The following is a 9,380-nucleotide window of genomic DNA, read 5'->3' as shown; positions in this document are numbered from 1 at the left end:
ATAGATACAGAGTCGTTTGATGAGAAAAGTTTTCATGCTGACAAATGGCACCATTTCACTGGAGGATGGCATGCCTGTGTCATGTGTCCCTTCTGTCCCCTGTCATAGGTCTCCAGGGTACTCCTACCAAGCACAGCTCCAGCCTGCTATGCTTACAAGAGCTCCAGAAAGGAAAAAGAAACAGAGATGCACCTTCCATACGTGTACGAGAATATGTTCCTCGGTGAAACAGACCTGCTCACAGTTATCTTTGTCTCTGTTTTCCCAGCAACAAGAACTAACTAGATGATAACTGTGCATTTTTTTTTTATAAAGTTAGTTTCCTTGGTGGAGGAAAAAGAAAGAAAATCAGACACCTTATTAAATGTATTTCTATATTGACTCCAAAAGAGAGAAGAGGGTAAAGTTGCTTTAATGGTGAAAAGTCCAAGTATTTGGAAACCATTGCCTGGATACAAGCTAGATCATGTATCTATCTGTAATTCTGCTATGAGAAATTTAGTCCTAACTTATGAAATTAGATGCAAGCGCCCATCTTTCCTTCTGCACTCAGTTGTATTCTATTTTAAACAGTTCAAACAGTTAATAAGTTTCCAGATGTTAGGGTTTGATTAAACCAACTTCCTAAGGAAAACACAAACAGAAAGAGAATGTGTATTCATCTTTATCATTTTCCCCCTCACTAACACTTCCAACTTAACTGTTTCTTCTTAAAGGCTCTCTGATGTCTTCAGCGAGTCTCTGAGAGTCCTCAAGATAAATCCTCCGCTCATTTCTAGAGTCCACAGTGCTAGTCGGCCCAGTCATATGACGGTGTCTTTAATTGCTAAAGCTAGCAGGATGCATTTTAATTATACCTCCATCGTTTATTGCAGACAGTTTCTGTCGAGAAAAGGAGGTCTTGGGAATCACTCACTACAAAGTACTTGTTGACTTGTGGGGGTTTGGCAGGCTGAGACAGAATTTCTGAGAAAGTATTAGGCGGATGTTCCAAAGAAAACAACCAATCTAAGAAGATCCACTTGAGGGCCATTCATTTGGCACCAGGCTGGTGGTTTTACCTTGGACTGAGGCCTCACGATCAAGACACATGGAGATACCTGTAAGTGCACAGCACCCCTATGACTCTCGTGACTGCTTCCATTTCTTAAGTGAGAACTCACTAGCTGCAAAGGGAACGGGAACCCACAGCGGCTGTGGGCTGTAAGTGCACTTCTCTGCCAGTTCGTGCTAATGACTCATTTTCCTTAATAGACCTTTCATGAGGCTGGAATTCGGGGATGGCTGTCTGGAGAATGTCTGAGAGGAAGTTCACAAGCCACTGTCCTGGTTTATGGTGGAGACAGCTTCCTGTGGTAATCAGAGCAGTCAACTAAGGCAAACAGCACCATATTCCAGTAATGCTTCCTCATTACTTTCCATAAACAGTTCACGAAAGAGCAGCCTGAAGTTGAGCATAGTCAGGCAAAAGACGCCGCAAACTTCTGAAGAAAGCCATCGGGGGAAAACCGAAGATAGCTTACTTCAGAAACTGTATCCGTGGGGAAACAGAGACTCTGCCCTAGTGAATTGCTCCCATCCAGAAAGAATGTCCAAAAAAGTGTGTGTGTGTGTGTGTGTGTGTGTGTGTGTGTGTGTGTGTGTGTGAATTCCAGCAGTCATCTTCCTGATCTGCCAAGATGACCGATCACTTTGAAGTATGTGGACTTGGCCACAATGGGGTACACATGACTACTCTTTTTCACTTGCCTTTTTAAGATGTATTTTAAGGTCTTTATAATTACTAAATGTTCTCCTTTCTCAGAAGATATTCTGAGAGCAAAGCAAAAATATCACTCTTGTAAAGCCGTTTCCATTCTTCCAAAGGTCTGCTGGTAAATTATTCCCACTGGTCTTTCCATCTTTCTAGCCTGTGCAAACACACCTAACCCATACTACATTTCGACAGATGGCGCTTCATTTCTTTAAAGGAAAGCAGCCGTGGGTTTAGACAGTTGAATTTTTAAACTTCTGTATTTACTGAAAGTGCATATGGTGCTATATGGACAAAGAAATTTTGCTGAAAGAAAAACATTTCTGTCTGCTGCACCTCATCGGCTCCGAGGAGGAAAGTGTGCAGTTACACCGTGTTCTTCTCACAGAGCCGCTTTTGGCTCCAATGTTCTTCCCTTCCATCCCTTCCTAAAAACCAGAAATGTGTGATGCTCGTATCAGAAAGTTTCTTTATTTGAAATTCCTCCTCTGCGCTTCAAATGGGAGGAGTCTGGAAAAGAGGGTTACCAAAGTGACTTGAGGGACTTCTCGGAGAAAATGAACACAAACCTGAACACCAAAAAAAGTGAAATACAACAACCTCTGGGTGACAACATAAGCAGAGGCTGGTGTAGAGTTTACAAGGGTGGGAGGGCTATAAAGCCTCCCTTGAGCCACTCGTAGTTCATTTAAAGGCCAAGAACGCCCCCAAAATCTGTTTCTAATTTTACAGAAATCTTTCGAAATTTGGCACAGTAGTCAAAAGTCCGTGGAAAGGAAAAAAAAAAAAAAAAAAAAAAAAAGCTCATGTCCTGACTTCAGCTTCCAACTGGAAGACGGACTTGCTTCTTTTCAACGGTTTCCACAGATGCAGTGACCCACGCTGTGCAGTGAGAATCAGCTAACTTTCAAAAACATCTGGAGAAATGAAGGTTAGTGCGTGTGGTCCCGGGGATTATCACGACGCAGGGGCAGCACGAGCTGAGTACTGTCAGAGTGTTCTATTGTTTAGAGGATTTGTGTGTGAGTGTTGCTTCCCGGTGTGTGTTAGGATTGGGAAGTGGCTCAGAATATGCTGTAGAAACATTTGTTTTAGCAGAACTGGAAAGGCTCCAGCAATTACCGCCAGATCAGTGGAATACAATCACAAGCTTTGTAGGGGAGGAGAGGTAGGAGCTAGGGATCGACAGAAATCTTACCATTCCTTAGTAGGAACTAAGCTCGTGTCTAATTTTCTGTATTCTATGTAGACATGGCTGAAAACTGTCTTCGGAGTTGCCACTTTGGCTGCGCTTGCTTTACTGGTGATATGCATTGTCTTACGGCCCTCCGGAGGTAAGAAATTTTCTGATTCACTCAGTCTGCCTCGCGTAGCCTGGAAAACGCACCAATGTGTGAACTCAGATGGGTGAACGTTTCCTAAGCGCCTATTTTCCAAAGGAAGCCTGATATTTCTAAGAAGACGTGTAAGTTCACAGTTGTCTTGTGTGCAAGACCAGAAATACTGAAGAGTTAAGGGTAGGAAGAGATTTACAGTGTTATTTCAGCAACAGAAAAACCTGGGAGCTATTCTGCATCACTCCCACCACCCCCAAAAATACATGCAGAAGACAAGTTTTGATAGGCCTCTCAAGACAATATTTTTAACTTGCATTGTTTTCTATTACTAGATTTGCCTGGTGGCAAGCAAAAATAATGAGTAAGAATAGAAAAGTTAAAAAAAGAACCTATGGAGGCTTGGAAATCACTAAATAGTGCTTCCAAAAAATGTAAGGAAGACGTTCAGAATAGAAATCTCAGGAATAGCCATATAGGAAAAGTAAAATTCTTATTCTATATGCAGTAGCAATTAACAATTAAATTAGGAGGCTTGGTATAGTTAAGCAAGTGTTATCAAGATAAACTGGATTTTGTTTTTGTTTTTATCTAATTATTTTGTGCAGAAAGGCTTGGGCTGACAATGATACCCCTTCATTGAGACCTGAAAGTTGTTATGCACTGATTTTGAAACTAGTTTTAATTTTAATGTTATCAATTGATAAGGAACTCTTTCTGATTATGAAAATTCTTATGAACAGCAACTTGTGCTTCTAGGTAGAAACATAATATAAGAATAACAGATCCTGTACTTAAGATCTGGGAAACATGATGCAGCAATAACAGATCTTGTACTGTAGGGTCTGGATAAGAGCTGGGGAATATGTGTGGTTAAAAGTGAACCGACACCAAAGGGGATTTACTGCATACCTTCAGCTGAAGAACACGTGTCCTGAATTATCTGTTGCCTTTAAATTGAAACACACAAAAATATTGAAGAGTTCAAAATACTCGTGGAACTTCCATAGAATTAGAAAATGAATACAGGTTAACCTGATGACGGTAGTGTCCCTGTGTCTGCATTTTAATATTTACCTTACATGTCCACTCCCTACAGTACAAGATTTTTCCTGGGCTATTAAAAATGTATGTCCCAATTTTTATTTTTTAAAAAATAAGTTCAAGTTCAAACTGATTTAAAGCCAGACTATCACTTCAATATTTTAGAGGACACATTTCCTTCAACCCAGAGCTATTGAGTGTTGGGTTAGGTCGCTGACCCTTTTAATCCAATCTATTACAAATTATTCTCTGACTCTTGCAAATGCTCACTAGAATTATTGAAATGAATAATCTGCCCCTTCAAAAATTAACAGTTTTTAAAACAAAAGTATATGGACTTTGTTAAGACAGCCTTTCATGTCCACCATGTTGAACTTTGGACTTTGAAGTATATTTCTAATGAGAAGCATATTCATCCAATGCAAATAGCATAAAAGGATAGATATTTGGGTCTATACTTACATTTATAGATGTAGACATTTGTGTAATTACATATAATCCCAATCCTTATCTTCTTTCCAAGTTTTTTTATGAATAGCATACTCAAAAATATGTTATAAACTATATATAACATAAAAGTCCTGTGTTTTTTTTTTAACATAGATTTCTATTTTCAATGGAAAAGATAATTCTCTAAGTGATTTCCTGTTATTGTGAAATAATCAAATTAACCTCAAGATAAAATTTTAGGACTCAGTTATAATGGAGAAATGAAAAATGCTTAAGACTTCTTTTTGGTGCATAACATCCTCGTCTTTGTACACTTCAGAACTTCTCAGAATGTCATCTGAACAGCTTTTGAGTGAGACTAATCGTTCTTCACTTCAGCAGCAGGCCTGGGGTCTAGTGTGACAACCTCCTTCCATTGGCTTGCCTTCATTTTTCTCACGCCCCACACCTTCACCATGTCCAAGATGGGAATCAGGTTCCACCCTACCTCACATTTCTCCGGTGCCTGAGAAACACAATTTGAGGTGTTCAGTCCGGGGAAAGTAGGGCGAGCACAGAAAAGAGAACTAAAAGCTATTTAAGCCTCTACCCCCACTTTATCAGATACGATGTCAGCACACATTTGTCCTCTGTGCCTTTTGTTTCTAGTCCAGGTGCTGTGTGACATTGTAACAGAAGTCAAGAAAGAGTCATCCAGTCCCTAACTTCTATGCTAATGAGCTCAGATCCCTAACTAAGTACCTCCTACCATTGTGCTGTTGTGGAGGCTCCAAAGTTCAAGATTCTCAATTTTCCTTCAGGCAAACATGGGATAATTCTTCACTGTGCACACCTCAAAACACACAGCCCTCATCTCACCATTACAGAAGATTTCTGTCACGTTCCACAAGTATAAGTGAAAGAAATAGAGTCAAGATAAAAGGGGCTTTTTATTTCCAGGATCAGAAGTCCACAAAGGATTAGCCTCCAGCCTAAAAGAGTTCTGGAGGAAAGAGAGCAGATCTTAGGAATAAGCAGAAACGTGGCAGTGAATAAGAAAGCTCTGTTTAGCTCACTGACATATTAAAAACAACTATGGTTCAGCTCTTTCTGAAGCTCCCAGAGGATTTCATTTTCATTTTCATCCAAACTGAAGACACACGCATTTCCGCTGCAGACCCACGTGATCCTTAGCTTCTGCCCCTTCATCTCTCTCTCTCTCTCTTTTTTCTCCTGCCTCCATTTATTATCTCTCTTGAGGATTTTTCTCCCTGGAGTCACCCTTAGACCGCTGTGATAGTACAGCCAGGAATAAAGTTAGCACAGTTTCCCTTCCTCTACGCCAGTGACCACCATCACACAGACTTTCTTCTCTCGAGAGACTTACAGCTATGATACAAACTAAAACCAGAATTAGAAAGTTGCAAAGGTTTTAGAATTCTTTAAAATCTCTATAGCCTTCCTTGAGTCATGATTTATGTTTTCTGGATTTTGCCTTTTCCTCCTCTGGTTCTTTGGATAGTACATTACCTTATGCGGTGATACTCAGACACTCAATACATGTTAGCTGCGATTTTTTTACATTTATTTATTTTACATGTGCTTCTCTGTGTATATGTGTATGGGTATGTTTGTACGGGTGGTTGTCAAGGACAACTTGTGGGGGTGGGTTCTTTCCTTCTACCATGTGGGTTTCTGGGATGAAACTCAGGTTGGCAGACTGGTGGCAATCACCTTTAACTGCTGGGCCATCTCACCATCCCAACTACAATTTTTTTTATTCCGAAATTTATAGCATGTGCCATATATTCAAAAAAATGTGTCTTCAATTCTATTTTCTCTCCCATCCTAATATGGGCATATATATGTGATAAAGGATGATTCATCGATTTTACTGTTGGATATAGTTAATTTTTTTTAAAAAAAAATCTATTTAATTCTGATAGTAGAAACCTATATGCCTGAGTGTCATCCTTTTTTCTATATTCCACTTGTTTGGACCTAAAACAACATATATTTTAAAAAACACTTTTGTGTGTGGCAGTCTTAAAATGAAATAAAAATGTACAGAGATAAAGGGGTGTGGGGACACAGCTGAGTGAGAGAAAGCAAAGGGGTCACACTGTGCAGAGTCCCAGGCTCTCCTGAAGTGTGACTCTGCAGATCCCGAGAAGGGCAGACCCTGCTGCTTTAGCCTTAGACCACCATATGCCCTCCTCTCCTCCTTTCCGCTCTTTCCTTCATTGGTTCTTGCTGTCAATTTGACCTAATGTGTTTTATAGAAATTTGTAGTGGATGCCAATTTAAAATCAGATTTCCCATAAGAAATTAAGTCTTGGGCTTCTTTAGAAAAATATTTTTTAAAGCAGGACCAGAAGTAGTCTGTTCTGACCACTAGGAGAACTTGAACAAAACTTTATTTTCTCACAGTTCTGGGATCTGGAAGTTTAGGAGCAAGGCGCCAGCTTGTTCCTTGTTCCAGACTTCTTTTGGCTTGAAGACCGCTGTGTCCTTACCAGACTCCTGGACTCTCCCTTATGTATGAATGTCCCTGGTGTTTCTCTTTCTCTTCTTCTTCTTCTTCTTCTTCTTCTTCTTCTTCTTCTTCTTCTTCTTCTTCTCCTCCTCCTCCTCCTCCTCCTCCTCTTCCTCCTCCTCCTCCTCCTCCTCTTTCTCCTCCTCCTCCTCCTCTTTTTTCCTTCTCCTTCTCCTCCTCTTCCTCCTTTTCCTCCTCCTCCTTCTTTCTTCTCTTCATTCTTACTTTTGTTTTTCAAAAGCTACATTTTTATTTAAAAGTTTTTTTGAATTTTATTTTACATACTAACCACAATTCCCCTTCCCTCCTCTTCTTGTAATGACACCAATCCTCCTGGATTAGAGCTCTGCCATTACAATGTCATTTGACATCCTTAATTTTCTAAACACAATCACATTGGGGTTGCCCTTCAACTTGTAACCTTTACATTTATTTTGCGTATTTGTTTATTTGTGTGTGTGTGTGTGTGTGTGTGTGTGTGTGTATGTGCACGTGTGTGCGCCCTTGCATGCCATGGTGTCTGTATGACGTTCAGAGTGCAGCTTCTAGGCATTGATTCTCTTCCTCCAAGATGTGAGTCCTATGATAGAACTCAGGTCATCAGACTTGGAGGCAAGCACCTTTAAGTGAGGAGCCTTCTCACTAGCCCTCAACTTGCCACATTTTAGAGGACACAACTCCACTCATAAGGAGATAACAAAATGATATCTGAACTAGGACTTCAAGAACAAGAAGGGTAAAAGCTCATGACAAGCCCTCATTATAGGGGGAAAGCAAGACAAGGCCTCTCACTCAGGAATGTGTTCATGAAACCAGAGCCATGACTCCAGAGCTACCTCAGTCATTAGCAAAGAATACAGGATTACACATAGAGGACAACATCAAGTAAACCTGCATCACGATTAATATTTGTTAACATTCATTAATCATAACTACTAATACCTTATATAATGGATTTTAGAAGAGTTTTTGAATTCATAACTAACTTAAATAGAACAGAGATTAGCACTTTCTTTTTTTTTTTTTTTTTTTTTTTTTTTTTTTTTTTTTTTTTTTTTTTGGTTTTTCGAGACAGGGTTTCTCTGTGGTTTTGGAGCCTGTCCTGGAACTAGCTCTTGTAGACCAGGCTGGTCTCGAACTCACAGAGATCCGCCTGCCTCTGCCTCCCGAGTGCTGGGATTAAAGGCGTGCGCCACCACCGCCCGGCAAGAGATTAGCACTTTCTAAGAAGAATAATCATTTCAGTGCTTAAGTTAGGCAGAAATAATTATTATTCTGCAAACTATAAGTGTTGTAACTTAGCAGTTACTTTTTGAAAAAAAATCTGTCAAATGCAATCATTTTGAAAGGCAATGTGAATATGTTCTTAAGATTTTCCCAGTACTAAAATCTACAACTGTAGAGCAAACTCTCATATTTTTGAAGTGTTTTAATTTCATTTACTCAATGGCACACTCCACAATTGTAGCAGGAGGTACTGAGGCAGAAGAATGGCTGCAAGTTTGAAGCTAGCCTGGTCTACTTAGCCAGTTCCAGGCTAGCCATGTAGAGAACCCACTCTCAACACCCAGAACAAGAAAATAACAGATTCAACACATTAAAGATATGTTTATGGAGGCGATTTATGTTCCTATGACACAGTCTTAACAGTCCAGCAATCTCTCTCTGCGTGTAGCAGAGGCTGAGAATTTGATAGCTGCTGAGTTCCCAAGGCTGGATGCTGCAACACTTCCAATCTGATTTCTGTAGAACTGATAGTTTTCAGTCCATGTTGGGAGGCTGGAAAAGCTGGGTTCAGTGATAGCAAAGGGTGGTGGTGATAGTGGCAGCAATACAGCAGATGCACTCACTAGCGACGAGTGGAGGTGGGCAAGCAAATGGGAATGCTGCTTTTTCTTCTGACTTCTTTATATAGAGACCACCCTAGAAGGTGTTGCTGGCTATTCTAGGGGAAGGGTTTCCCTTCTCAAACAATCCTTCTAATAACCACCCTCACAAACATGCCCAGAAGGATTTTCTGCATTCATTCTAGATCCATCAAATTCGACAACCATGGCTAGTCATCATATATTAGCAGTGACCACTGTGGAAAGAAAATATAATTACTTGGAAAGCTATCCAAGTTCAAATAATCAGAAAACAATATTTTTAAATGGCAAAAAATTCTTAATATGTGTATGCATGGAAAACAATTTCCATTGTATTCTCCATAGCTTTAACAGAAATTGAAAAGTTGATTCTGAAACCTCTAAAATAGCTGGATATTATTTCAAAGTAAACCAGA

General features: G+C 39.9%; 1 protein-coding gene across 2 annotated transcripts in view; it reads left to right on the top strand.

Moving 5' to 3' along the window:
- The first annotated feature begins 2,581 nt into the window (after positions 1-2,581).
- Positions 2,582-9,380, top strand: part of LOC121433203 (fibroblast activation protein alpha) — a 68,118-nt gene continuing 61,319 nt past the window's right edge. For both annotated transcript variants that reach the window (XR_005972293.1, XM_041631547.1), the window contains exons 1-2: positions 2,582-2,684; positions 3,003-3,087. The gene's annotated coding sequence lies outside the window, so the exon portion shown is untranslated. The remainder of the gene's footprint in view (positions 2,685-3,002; positions 3,088-9,380) is intronic.

The sequence above is a fragment of the Microtus oregoni genome, unplaced genomic scaffold, assembly GCF_018167655.1.
Source record: "Microtus oregoni isolate MIOR12 unplaced genomic scaffold, Mior012 000037F_ref0000500, whole genome shotgun sequence".
NCBI classification, from domain to species: domain Eukaryota; kingdom Metazoa; phylum Chordata; class Mammalia; order Rodentia; family Cricetidae; genus Microtus; species Microtus oregoni.
This window is presented reverse-complemented; position numbering and strand designations above follow the sequence as displayed.